Below are 13,764 nucleotides of genomic sequence, written 5' to 3'. Positions count from 1 at the left end.
GGTGCCATGAGATCCTTTTAAGGGTGCTGCACAATATTAGCACTGTGCAAACACCTGCATAAGATTTGCAAGATAAACCCAGAGATTTCAAAGAGGAATCAGTAGTGTCAAAACCATTCTGACCTGTTGTGATCTTTCTAAGCTTTTTGCAATGGAAAAATTGCTCATATTTTCCCATAGTCAAAAAATAAGGGAAAGTTAAGACCTGGCATTTCTTGAGGACGCCTGGAGTCTAACCAGGTTGGAAGCCACTGCTTTAGCTTCTCACTGCTCTCAAGAACTGCCAAGATTGACTGTGTGATGGCAGGGATGCCTGAATCAGCAACTCAAGGCTTGGGGCAGCTCAGATTTGAATCAAGCTTCCAAGGTTCCCCTTTCTCTCTTGGAAGGAGCCCAATACCAGGGCCTGATGGAGCCCTCGAGCTGAGCAAGTTGGGGCTGGATCTCAACCTTGGAGCTCAGGCTGGAGAGAGAACAGAGCCATGGGGGCTCCACATGCTGTGCTGAGCCCTTTATTGTTCACAGAACAGCCTAGGATACTGCCTTATCACTGCAAGAAGAGAAAAGCTAGAACAAATCTTCAGACACAAAGAACTAAAACAGGATTCCAGCTCCTGAAAGGCAGTGATACAAGGCTTCCCCCTTCCCCCTCCCCACTCCACTTTTCTTCTTGATCTTTCTTCTTAATCCTCCTCTCTCCGCTCCCACTGAAATTGTTCCACCTCTTCCCATAACCCTGACCTGCAAAGCTCTGAAGGAGCAGGATGAAGAAACCAGCCTGGCTGAGAGATTCCAGTTCTGTAAAGGGATTAAGCCTGGGGAGAGCTTTATAGAAATCCCAGAGCAGACCAAAGGGGGAGGAAATCAGTTTGGTTTGACCTTGTACCTCAGGGTGGCTAATGAACTACTTAATTGTAAACTAATTTAAGTGACAAGAAAGGCCAGATATAAAACAGAACAGCCCAGGATCCACTATTTCTAAGACTTTATTGAGCTCCAGAATATAAAACAACCAAAGAATCTATAGTGGGGTCACTCCAGCCTCTGCTTATTTATATTGACCAGAGATTAACACAGCAATGGAAAGGTACTATCCCTATGGCTTGACTTCACTGGAGCATATAATGGTCAAGGGACCATAGAGGAGTTAATTTACTACCTAATTGTAGTCATTTCCTCAATCCTAAGGACAGTGGTTACAATGCAGGAGTGATGGTTTATTGCCGTCTCTTACCAGGAGGTAAGATCTAGAGAAATCGCCTGTTTCATGGAATACAAAGATGCTCCCCAGCCAGATTTACGGACACCATCCAGCATGCAAAATAATTGGCCACATTTGCTCCTGGTCAAGTCGGGCATCAAGTTTGCCAGCAAGCCAGACGTTCTAGTGAGCAAGCCTCTTGATTTCCAGCAAACACGTTATTTGCCCAGAGGACAAAATCAGCAGCAGGTTGTTACCTCCAGCAGAGATGGAGCCACCGAGTGACAAAACTCCTGGGAGCTTGCTTTGCCAACAGAAGGATCCCATCTCTTTCACAGAACTGACTGGGTTCTTGTGCTTTTCATGCCTCATGTACAAAGGGACAGGTGTCCCAAGAAAGAAGGAAAAGCAGCAGGACAGAGATTCAGGAATGCAATCTACACGGTGAGTGATGAACCCTTAGAGATTTGCGGACATTGTCATAAAACTTGACAATTTACTTGCAGAAAAGGCAAACGTGCTGCCTGTTTTGCATACAGGCCAAAGCCTGACACTCCTCTGCTTCCCACACAGGGAAGGAGATGCTTTCCCAACTAAGCAGTGAATAACCATTTCACTGTGTGAAGCAGGCAACCAGCCCTGTTAGGTCCAACCTGTAGAGAAATTAATTCTATTTAACTCCCCAATTTTCCATTACAGATAGAAAATGCTGCTTGTTATTAATTAGCTTTCAGCCAAGGTCTATGTTAGGGGGAAATATGAATTTTTGTAGCAGAACTGAATAACTGATTTATGTACGCTCACATGAAAGGGAGCAGTCACTTTCCTTCTGCTGTTCTCCGGCACCAGCACAATGTAGCAATATCAGATTCCAACCCCTGCAGGGGAAGATTTCAAGTCAAACAAACTGTTCGCATTGATTTTTTCTTTTTCAGCCTCATGAAAACACCCTCTCTGTACTATTAAGTTCTGGATCCTTTTAAGGTTAAAAAAAGAAGCCCCAAACCCTAGGTTTTCAGTCTAAACTACCCAATATTAACCATCAAAGGAAGTGAGGATGCAGAACAGAAAGCGCAGAAACACACTACTGGGAAGAAGAAAGAGCCAGTCCAGTATGCAGCAGGCTTCCTGGGGGCTGCTATGTCATTAGGCTTCACATAGGAACTCTGCCTTGTTGGGAAGCTTGTAGACCTGGTGGGACCCTCAGGGAGATGGCACTTTTCCCCATATTCAAATCGGGCTCCTCTCTAGTAGGTATGAGCAATCGCCATTGTTTTTATCCTCTTGTAGCCTAGATCTGCTAGGAGCACAATTGGATGCCACGATGGGAGACCCGTGGGGGCCCTGTCCGCACATGTGCCTCCCCCCACTGCCACCCCAGAGCTGCACTAGCTGGGGGTCGATTCCTGAGAATCTCCAGCAAAGCAACGGCCGTTGCAGATGCTCTCCATCACTTCAAATCCAGAGCTGCTTGCATCTCACCACTTTCAAACACATGGGGCACACCAGGCTCCTTTTCAATTATTAAGTCAAGAAAAGCCTCTGCATTTTGCTAGGTCTTCAACGTTTGCTTTGGTACTTGACAAACTGCCTACGTGACGCTTCACTCTGCCAGGGCGTTTGTCTGGATTCGTTATCGACAGCTCTGTCTGATTAACAAGCCGAGAATCTCCTCCTGGTTGTTTTCATGTGGAAGCTGCACAATGGTGCCATGGATTTTTAATTCCTCAAACTGCTTTGTGCTTGGCAGCATAAGGAGGAGTCTGGGCAGAGCAGCCAGGGATGAAGGTTTTCTGAGAGCGACAGTGTTTGGGTCTGTGTTTGCGAACTCTCCACTGGAAACTTCTGCTGATCCTTCACTTCAGGGGTAACTCAGCCCAGAATCTGGGACAGGCGCCCACATGCAGTTTTGTTTCCAAGGGAACAGCAACACTCGGCTTGTAAGTCGCACTGTATTTGTTGTTCAACAAGCCCTCGGTGGTAAGGCCAGTGGCACTTCCTCCGGGAAGGATTGCAGAGGCTCTGACACCTGCTCTTTACTTGCTGGAAGGAGTCTGGACTTGATACCTCTGAAAGAGAGCAGGACCCTTTCAGCTGAGTTCAGTGGATGGATCACACCCTAGATGTTTCTTTTTGAAGGAGGACCCAGCTGATTACTAAAATACCTGATTTAGGATGTAGGCCATTTAGGGAAGCAGGTGGGACCCATATAGACAAAGGGGAAGCAGCCCCTAGTTGCAGAACCATTGGAAGAAGCTTGCCAGGAAACCTGCCAAACGTTCACTCTGGATCTTGCTCTGACTTACAGACAGAAGCAAAAGCTTATTTCAGGCAGTAAAGCATGAACATTACTCCAGGCAGAGTTGGCCTCTATGTTTCCTTTAGACATACAGCCGCAATAAGGCAGCCAGGCCAGAGTTTTATTAAGCCTTATGAATTTTTTAGCAGTTCTGGGAGCTATATTTTTTAACTTGGGTAGATATTTAGCTCCACCTTAAAGTAAAAAATCACCTTAAAAAGTCAGAGCAGCATTTCATTCCTTAAATATGTAATTCCAGCTGGAGCAAAACTCTAAGAACAAAGCTGCCAAAGGTGACTTAATTATAAGTGATCTGCAGACAAACTACAAGGGGAAGGGGGTCAACTAGTGATTAGAGCAGCAAACCGTGTGTTCTGTTCTCCTACTGCTCACATGCTCACTGGGTGACCTTGATGAAGAGGCACTGGCTCAATTTACCCAACCATGAAATGGGAACAACGCTGACTGAGCTCCCAGGAGCCCTGCTAGAGGGATTTGGTATTGCTCAGGGTGCTTTGAGCTGCCTGGGTTAAAGCAACACAAACACACTTGACAGCTTCTCTGCAAAATCCATGCAGATGCTGCATTTTTTTTCTTCCACATAGGCAAATATGTGTCTTACCCATCATGCACAGCTTGCCCATACTCTTTTGAAAGCTTAGCACTTAGCGTCTGACCAGAATAAGCTTATTAAGCCATCAGCAAAGGCTTTAAAAATGTAGGATGGGACTGGATGCCTATGTTTAAATGTAAATTTCTGCTATAGCTAACTAGAGCAAGAAGCAGCTATCAACCATCAACCCTGGCACTAAAAGTTCATCCTCAGGCACTTAACACTTTCTTACCACTGAACCCTCTACCCTGTTCAGGTGGGAAACAGGTCTATGCGTCAAAGTTTTGCTGGTGCACATATGTTAACTAGGGGCATAAAAAAAATAAATGCAACCCCTATCCAGCATCACTTTGCTGGCAAAACCCAGGCTATAACTGCCAACATGCTAACAGAAGGGAACTGTTGTCACCTCAGCATATGTGGCTCAGGCAGTGTAGTTATGTCAGGAGAAAAACTCCTTCTGTCCAGATATGCTGACTGTCCACTCAGAGGCACTGGTGTTATAGCTAAAGGGGCATAAGGAGCCCAAAGACCCAAATCAGGTTCTCTGGGGATGGCCAAATTTCTTTGGAGACAAAGAGCAGCTGAGCTGTTCTAATGCATGCCAGAATGCGTGCTGGGAAAAACTACTCCCCCTGCCCCCCCAGAGTCCTATACACATTGGCTAGGGACAGACATTCAAAAAGCCTGAACCCGAATTGATTCCATTTTTGCAGGTTAGCCTAACCTGGCTAGGCTGAATCAGTTTGTAACTGTACAGACATCCCAGAAATGCAGTCACAGGCCTGCAGTAGCTCAGGCTAGAAACCCGGGGGCGCGTGCGAAGCAGGCCCTATTTGATTCGGATTCGGCCCGAATCAGGGACAGCGATTCAATCAATTGATTCGGATCACTGTCCCCAATTCGATTCGGCCAAATCCAAATCCGAAGATTCAATGCTGATTCGGAGAATCAGCGATTCGGACATAGACACAGCTTTAAAAGTTTTTTCTACATACCTTGAGGTAGCAGGCACGGCTCATGATCGCTGTGATGCTGGGGAGCATGGTGCATCCTACAGAAGTGCAGGGGGTCCTCCATGTACTCGGCAGCAAACCCCGAAGCGGAGCCCCTGCTACCTAGAGGTATGTAGAAAAAACATTTAAAGCTGTCTCTATGTCCGAATCTCTCCAAGTGGATTCGGAGGGTTCCGATTCAATTCAGAGAGATTAAAGGGTCCTCTGATTCAATTTGGTTTTGGAGATTTGGCCCACGAATCAGGCCGAATCTCCACCAAAATGAATCAGGGACCAAAGCTTTGTACAGCCCTCCAGCCCCCCCTTCCCTTTGACAATGCTAAGCTGGGGGGGGCATGGCCAGGCCCTACCAGGACTCTCTGATTAGGGAGGGGTTCCCCTGCCCTCCTGACCAACCCAGCAGGGAATTGAATGATAACACAATGTTTATCACCCCATTAAGAAAACAATAGAGGGACATTACCATTTACCAGCTACCTGTTGATTCTGCCTTTGTCCTGTCTGCTACAGCAGGGACCGTAGCCAGCATATGGTCTTCTAACTAATGCTGAGAGCTGTCTTAGTAAGACAGAGGGGACAGGGGAATCCCTGCTTAGCAGGGAGTAGGGAGGGCAGGGGTGGAGATGGGGGCAAAAGGAAGCCAGGCAGATGCCTGCAGTCTCTGCTGAGCTCCAGCCAGGGAGCAAAGGGGAGGGGCCAGCCCTGCTATGGAGCAGAGACCCCCGCTCAGCCCAGAGAGCATGTCAGGATGCTGGGGGAGTCTGGTTTAACTTAAACCAGCAAGGTGTGTGGGACAGACATTGCATACACCAGTTTGACCCAAAATCAGTTAAGTCTGATACTGCATTCAACCGGTTTTATCTCAAACCAGTTTCAGCCATTTTCAAACTGGTTTATATACACTGAACATCTGTTCTGTTACAGGTTTAAACCAGTCTCTGATCACTTAAACCAGTTTATGTATAATGTCTGTCCCTAGCTATTATCTACTGGCTGCAGAACTGTGTCCTACAAGCATGTAACCTCCCAATCACACAAAAAACCCTTCTAAACTGCAGTGAAGTGACCTGAGTCTGAAGCAATGGGTCTAATGGGGGCAAACAGCTTCTTTGCCTGATAGTGATAGGAATCTGCTGTGTAACACTAAGATCTACTGATGAAAAGGACTGTATGAAAGCTAGGGATTGTTATCACCCCCTTGTTATCAGAATGTGAACAGTGAAGTTTAACATACTGAGACTGTTAACTATTTCACTGACGATCACTTAACATCCAACTAATATGGCACGTTCAAATGCACAAACTGACTGGCACACTTTCTAGAGGGGCTCACAGCTCACCTTTCCCCTCCTCAGAATCAAAGGCCTCCATCTTCTTCTGAAGTCTGTAACAACCATGCATTTCCAGCAAGCTTTGCAACCTACCAACAATTAGAGGCTTGCAGCAGCTAAACTGAAAACAATTGGATCCAACAACGGGGCAGACATACAGTGCTGGTCATATTATTTGTTCGCATCTGTAATTCCATTAAACAGTTAATTCAGCCAATGCTGCCACAGAATACCCAGCCTGCTGTGAAGAAGCTGCCATGGGAAGCAGAAGCCTAGCTGCAGGATTGAATTGGGGCTTGCTATGGAGAACAGCAACTCAGCTGTCACCAATGCTCATAGCAGGAGCCTCCTTGGAACAGCAGACTCCACAACCATGCATACACTCTTACCTGGTGTACCCTAATCGTCTCAGAGACCAATCCTGAACCACACACAACCTGCCCAATGAGGTTATGAAGAAGGGCCCACCCACCCGGCTATAAACCCTGCCTTGTAGCTGTTTACCCAGCACAGTAAATACACCCACCAAGCTCCTATAATAAATGCATTTAGGATTCCCCAGACAGAGGGGCCTGCTTCTCCTGTGAGCACTTCCCTGGTTAAGGCTGCAGGACCAAGGAAGGCATTTCCCCCTGCTTCCTCAGTTTGAAAATGAGCCATGTAAGTATAGACCCACACCCCCCAGTGACCCAGCCTGAGTTAAACAAGCTGTGAGAGGTGTCAGTCCTGATGGGGAGGGGGGGATTTAAATGGAGAACAGACCACCCAAGTGGTGGTTGATCAGACCTGGAATCCCTGTTTCTGCATGAAAGCAGTAACTGATCTTACTCTTGCTGTCCGCCCTCCCCCAAGGAAGGCAGGGCCCCACACAAAACTCTGAAAACCACTTCCTTAAAAGCACTTGATCAGGGTCCTGGCTGCCAGGGATGGGTTGCATGGAGAGATGGAAATTGCCTTGGTTGTTTAATTCTCTTTGGACCATCAATAATCCAGGAAGGGGTGGACTTTCTTGGATTCAGCCGGAGAGCTCAGCCTTCATTCACATGACCTGTTACAGACTGCAGTGTGGCTCAGAAGTGGGGCAAGCGCCAGACCCTACTACACCCATGGGAAGAGGGTCCCCATAACAGTGTGTCTGCTGCAAAGGGCATCACCCAGAGACCATTAGTTGCTCTGGTGTTCACCCTCTTTACCAGCTGGAGACAACAAGCCCTGAGAGGTCTCACAAACAGCAGGTGGATCAGTTGGCCTTCAAGTCTCCTCACTTCGTACCCAAATTCAGATTTCCAAGTATAGCAATAGCAAGCTAGGGCTCAGGCCTGGAGCTGTGGTTCAGAATGTCAGTAAGATGAGAAGATTCACAACATTTCCAGCGTCCTTAGTTTTGGGGACAGGATTTTCTGCCTGGGCCATTACCATGGGTAACACGAGCATATAGTCCCTGCCAAAGCAGGAACAGCTTGTCTCTACCTCCCAGCTGCCAATCTAAAGAGGCCCACCTGGTGCTTACCTGGGGATGCCCTCCCAGGCTGCATCCCCCCCCCCGTTCTCCAAATGGATTGCAAAAACACACAAGAAAAGGGGGTGGTTTCTACCTTCTACACTCCTGAGCCAGCAGTTTTCCTTATTATACTAATGTCATTAAGGCTTTTCAATTACAGGCAATTTTAGCGCCATTATCCAAGAGGGAGGTCTCCAAAGTGCCATCTACATCTGACCCGCTGAGCATTCCTCCCCCCCAAACCCACAGAGAAGTGATCTCTTAATGGAGGAGACAAGAGCAGGTTCAGCACAGCTAGAAACTGAGGATGCTGCTCTGTGCGGGGTGGGGGGCACTGGCATGCTCTGTTCCAATCAAGCTGTGGCTTTGCTGAATGGGACGAATTCCTTAGAGAAAGTATCAGCTGCTCCAGCCCTTCCCTTGCCTCCACCCTATATGGCTAACAATTGGCACTACTTCCCGTGAGAGAATTCCAGCCGGCACATTTAGTGCACTGATACTACAGCTCTCAGGACACCTTCCATCTAGCTCAGGTACTTGTAGGGCCCCCCCTTACCCCAGGACCTCCCAGGCCAACTCAATGATAACAGAACAACATTGCCATCTTCAGGCAGCCTTCAGAATTACAACTTCTATTCAGGCAGGAAAAGTTTCCTATTTAAGGGAGGAAAAATGTGCCAGGACCTGGAAAAGGCTTCCACTTCCATGTGTCAAGGCAAATACAGCAACCTGTAGAGGCCCAAGCACTGGAACAGAAAGCTGAGCCAGGAGTAAGTTGTCCTACTTTCTGCTTCTACTGCTAAAACAGGACTTTGGGGTGGACTGTGCGCTGGAAGCCAGCACAGAACAATTACAAAAACATTAGCAAACACTTCCAGGCAGCTATACTTGCAGTACCATAGCAACAAAGTTTGGCACCTGGGGCAAGCCTGCAGCAGCAGGGCCCCCCCCCCCCCCCCCAGAAGTGCACGCAGCAGCAGGAGCCGCCCTCCACCCATTGCCGCGCCGCCCCAAACAAGCTGCTCACAGCTCCATCCTGTGCCCTTCTCTCCCCACCCGTTGGCTAGCTCCTGTTGGCACCCCTTTGCTTCAGTGCCGAGGTGGTCACCCCGCTCACCCCCCACTTGTTATGGTACTGTGTGCTTGTCCTCATGAATTGGGAAGTACAGCAAACTGGGTTTTGTTTCGCCATGCAAGGAGTTTGCCCAACTTTCCTTAGGCCTGAGATTGTCCTGAGTCTGACTACTCCATATATGGCTGTGATATTCAAAGCCAGGGTGGATAAAAAAAAAAAAAAAAAATCAACGATTTAACCCCCCTCACATCACATAAGATGTGATATCTTATTAGACCAACTAAGTAGTTGGAAAAAAATTGCTCTTTGCAAGCTTTCAGGAACAAACACCCTCCTTCAGGCATAGGAGAGTTTGTCCTCCCCAGAGATAACATTCTTGTTAACAGAGGCATATAGAGATGAGAGATAACAGCCCTGATTACCCACCCATCATCCCTATTGGATCTTTGCAAGTTTGTGTACACACAGTCAAGCCCTTACCTCTCTCTAAAAGTTCAGTTTCAGGAACAATAAAGGCTCTCAAACAATAAGAATGCGCTGTTTGTAGAAAACAATGATTAAATGGAGGCTTCTTGACCAGTGATATAAATAGATTTGATTCAAAGCCATCTCTAAAACCAAACTGCAAGCCCGAGCTACATATGACAGATGTTAAAACACCCCTCTGACTCAGCACACACATCTGATGGGGTGTGTGGAACTGCACGCTTCTGAAAGAATAGAGAATGCCAGCAGTAGATGCAAGAGTTTCAATTAAAGGATTAAATTCACCTCATTATGGGAAGCTCTTCCAGTTTTCCAGTGTATCCAGCTTATCTCTACTTGGAGGTGCTAACAGCAATCGGCACAGGGTTTGACAGCAGAGCAGTTTACAGGCAGCTGCCAGGGCCTTGACATTCATTGGAGATTGGCATGCAATCTGTTTAAAATAAAGGGTAATAAGTCAGGGCATCCATTCAGATGCACCCAGACAATCCTCCCTCAGTGCAGAGGCCTTAACAGCCCCCCAGAGATTGAAGACTTCATTCTAGAGTTAATTTGTCCTCATTACTCCACACAGGACAGTCTGTTCTCCTTGAGTCCTGCAAACCCAGCAGATTGCAAGTGTGAAGGTTTTCTCTATGGCACCAAAGCATTTTAAAGCAAGTTAAATTGCCACGACCCAAGTTAGCCAGTACATTTCTACTGGATCCTGCACCTCCCCACAAATGCCTGTTTCCTGGGCAGAGGTGGTTAGCCATTTTCATTTGAAGTCTATATGGCAGTGGTTCTCAACCTTTTTGGACTCAGAGCCCCCCTTGGACAAAGCCAACTTAGTTTTTAGTCATTCCTTGACTACAGACTAACAACTAGAACAATTCTTCTGTTGCAACAAACTCAGAAAGACAACAGGTCAGAAGGCTTTTAACACCACTGATTCCTGTTTGAAATCTCTGGGTTTATCTTGTGAATTATGCTTGTACATCTAACAGTTCTAACATTGTGTGGCACCCTGCAGCACCCTTGAAAGGATCTCAAGGCACCCCAGGGTGCTGTGGCAACCTGGTTGAGAATCACTGCTCTAAGCTGCCCTCTTGCCTCATCTCCCAGAAGCAATCACTGACTGCTCATACTAGTACCCAAGGACACATTAGCAAGCTCAGGTTAACTGGAAGTCAATTAACTTGCATTAAAACCCTGGAAAATAGACAAATGCCTAAGGTAGCATGCTTCTTAACTCCCGTTCTCCTTGGACCTCTTGTTATCATCATGGTCACAGTTTGCCCAGTGACACGTAATCTCTAGCCCTTCCAGATATTCACGTCCTGCCCTCAGGGACCACTTTTTGGCTGCCCAGGAAACGGATGAGAAGTTGCTAACACTGCATTTGAAAAGTGCTTCCTGCCTCCGTTTGCTTTGTACAACTGAGCTCACAGGCCAGCCCATCTTTTGTGCTCTGTATCTGGTCTGGTCATAACAGCAGGGGCTGGTACAGTATCTAGCTGCTCCTACAGTGGCGACAGCCACATGCTTACCTATGCAAAGCACGTGTAGGTCCTTTTATTGGTAAGGCTGAGGAACAAAGAACCAGTTTGCTTGCTACCTGTTTGCCATTCAGTCTGGGTCCCTGAAAGGCCACTTAGATCTCTCTCAAGTAGTATCAAGGATATTTATCACTATTTTTTGCCATTGGCCTTGCACATAACACAACTCACTGTGCAAAGGGTAAGGTGTTCAGGCAGGTCCCATTAAACTAGTTTGCCTGACAATTGCTCCGAAAATTGAAACCACTGGTGAGATACAGGAACCATACACTGCCCCCACTCCCCAACAGAACTCAGACCTATACTCAGAATTCCACCATCTCCATAAAAAGTGCAATATTAAACCAATTTGATAAACTGGGGCAAGGAAACTTGGGTTTAAACTAACTTATTCCCATTTATTTTTAACCACTGGGAACAGATTTGAGAGGAACTGAAATAAGACTCCTTAAGACCAAACTTAGGTCCTCGTGCAAATCTGCGCCAGTGAAAATCTGTGTATAAACATGGTCTAAATCAGAAATAAAATTCCTATTAACTTTCATACACAAGATGGGGCTTATAGTCGTGAACAGAGATGATTAGGGAAGGCAGACAGATTTTTGCACTAAAGGTAGACAAAACACTAGCCCAAGCTTGGGAAGGGGTCAAAAGAGAGTCAAGCTAGCACGGTTCAGGCAGACCAGCTTCTTTAGCCAACAGTCCAGAAGGTGCAATGTGGCTAGGAAGTCAACCAGCTGTGTTTAACTCCCCAGCCCAAATGATCAGGTACTCAGTGTTCAGCTGTGCTGACTGAGGAGCAGCCTTCAATAGGAGTCTGGAACAAGACTCAGACTCGCACCTTCAAGCCAATGCCTTTGCCACACTGCCACTGCAACCCTTCAAGAGAGGAGAGCGCAATATCAAGGGCTGAGAATTCTAGTTCAGGCTGGGGGCAAGATGTTGCATGTGCCTTCAGAGGGAATAGTTTCTAATGGAAAGGATAACAAGCCACCACCTGTGGCAGAGCTTGCCCGGCAGCTCTTTATTGTAGGCCAGTGCATTCTTTTCCAAGGGCATGAGAGCAAAACAAACTGCATGGGGAGAGGATCATCATCATGTCAGCAGTCGAGCAATTAAAAATGAGGCACAGTTGGAAAAAGGAGCTTTCCTGGGCCTGCTTAATGGTTCGATAGGCAATACTATGCCCTGCTAGATAGAGCACAGATACAGGCATTAACATAGATTTAGCAGGTACCATGCTGGGCCCTCGAGAGAAACACCCACAATTGAACACCAATGACCCAGAAGGAACCAACTTCAAGAGGCTTCAACAGGGTCAGCGACACCCTAGGAGATCCCTTTTAACAGGGTGGAACTGATGCTGAGCTAGTCCAGAGGGACACAATATTGGGTGCATGACAGGAGCAGATGCGAGAAGCCCAGCTGCTTCACAAAGTTTCTGTGCTCATCCTTTGCCCTGGTTTTGGCACTCATGCTGAGGATGCTGCCCCCAGCAGCCATATGACACAAATAAAGACAACCTACAAAGCTGTGAATGAGTTAGGAAAGGGGCCTGCAACGCAGGAGGAACAGGAGACCACACAGGTGTTCATAAGTAAGTCTGTCTTTATTTAGAAAAAAAAAAAAAAAAAGACTAAGAAAGTGAACTGAAGTCTCATTATTACAAAGGCTTGGGCTGAACAGCATGCCACATAGAAACCCGGTGTATCAAAGGGGGCTGCTCATTGGTGAAGGTACCAAAAACATGTTACGGTTTGTCCCAAAAGTAGGTCCACATCTTGAACTACTTATCCCACGATGTACGAGGACATAGCTGTCCAGCTCACAAGCGGCCTCCGGTGTCTTTTCAGGCACACCCAAGATGTGTGCTCTCCAGTACCTGCACTTCAAAGAGCATTGCGCAAGATTCCCTTTGACCCAGGGCAATGCTCTGATCCATGCCCTGCAACACCATGCTGAAGCATTTAAAGATTAATCACAGCTCATTGGCAACGCAACATTTACCTGAGTTCTCGGTAGTGTGGACCAGGCCTCAGCCAACTGTTCTCTGGAAAGGAGAGGTCTAGGAGAATTTTAGTACACAAAGATAGACATGCAAACATACCCGCTCATCTACCAGCAGAGGCTCAAAGGACACTACACATTCTGCCTCAAAGATTTGATCTAAGCTGCAAGGCCTACAACCAGGGAAGAAAATGAGGAGCATTTCAGTGTATTCAGCTCAGACCCTACAAGTCGGATCCTTCTATTCTGCCCTGAGTGAATATTTTGCAGGGGAACGAGTTACCTGCAAAATATTTCCCCACACCCAGAGATGAAGACCCTCTAACCTTCAAAGCTTTTCACAGTGATGTTAGCTAAACATCCCTGTGAGCAGGCAAAGGCAGCTCTATTGCAAGGATGGAAAGAGGCAGGGAGATATGAAATGTCTCCCCTAAGACTACAAGAGGCTCAGAACTAGAATTCAGGTGGTTCAGGGAGAGAGATCTGCTTATGTTAAGGGAACAGGGGCTCTCCAATGTTTGGTGGGTAAAGCATAAAAACTCAAGACTGGAAGCAATCCAGGCCACACCTCAATTCCCCTCATCCCTGCATTTGTAAGCGGCTTGCCAGAAAATAGTGCTACCTACATATAAAGGAGCACAAGTAATCTTTTGCACATATTTTGAAACTATGTAGTGTTGGTCTTTCCCAGGAGCAA

This window comes from Alligator sinensis, unplaced genomic scaffold (genome assembly GCF_000455745.1).
Source record: "Alligator sinensis unplaced genomic scaffold, ASM45574v1 scaffold366_1, whole genome shotgun sequence".
NCBI classification, from domain to species: domain Eukaryota; kingdom Metazoa; phylum Chordata; order Crocodylia; family Alligatoridae; genus Alligator; species Alligator sinensis.
This window is presented reverse-complemented; position numbering follows the sequence as displayed.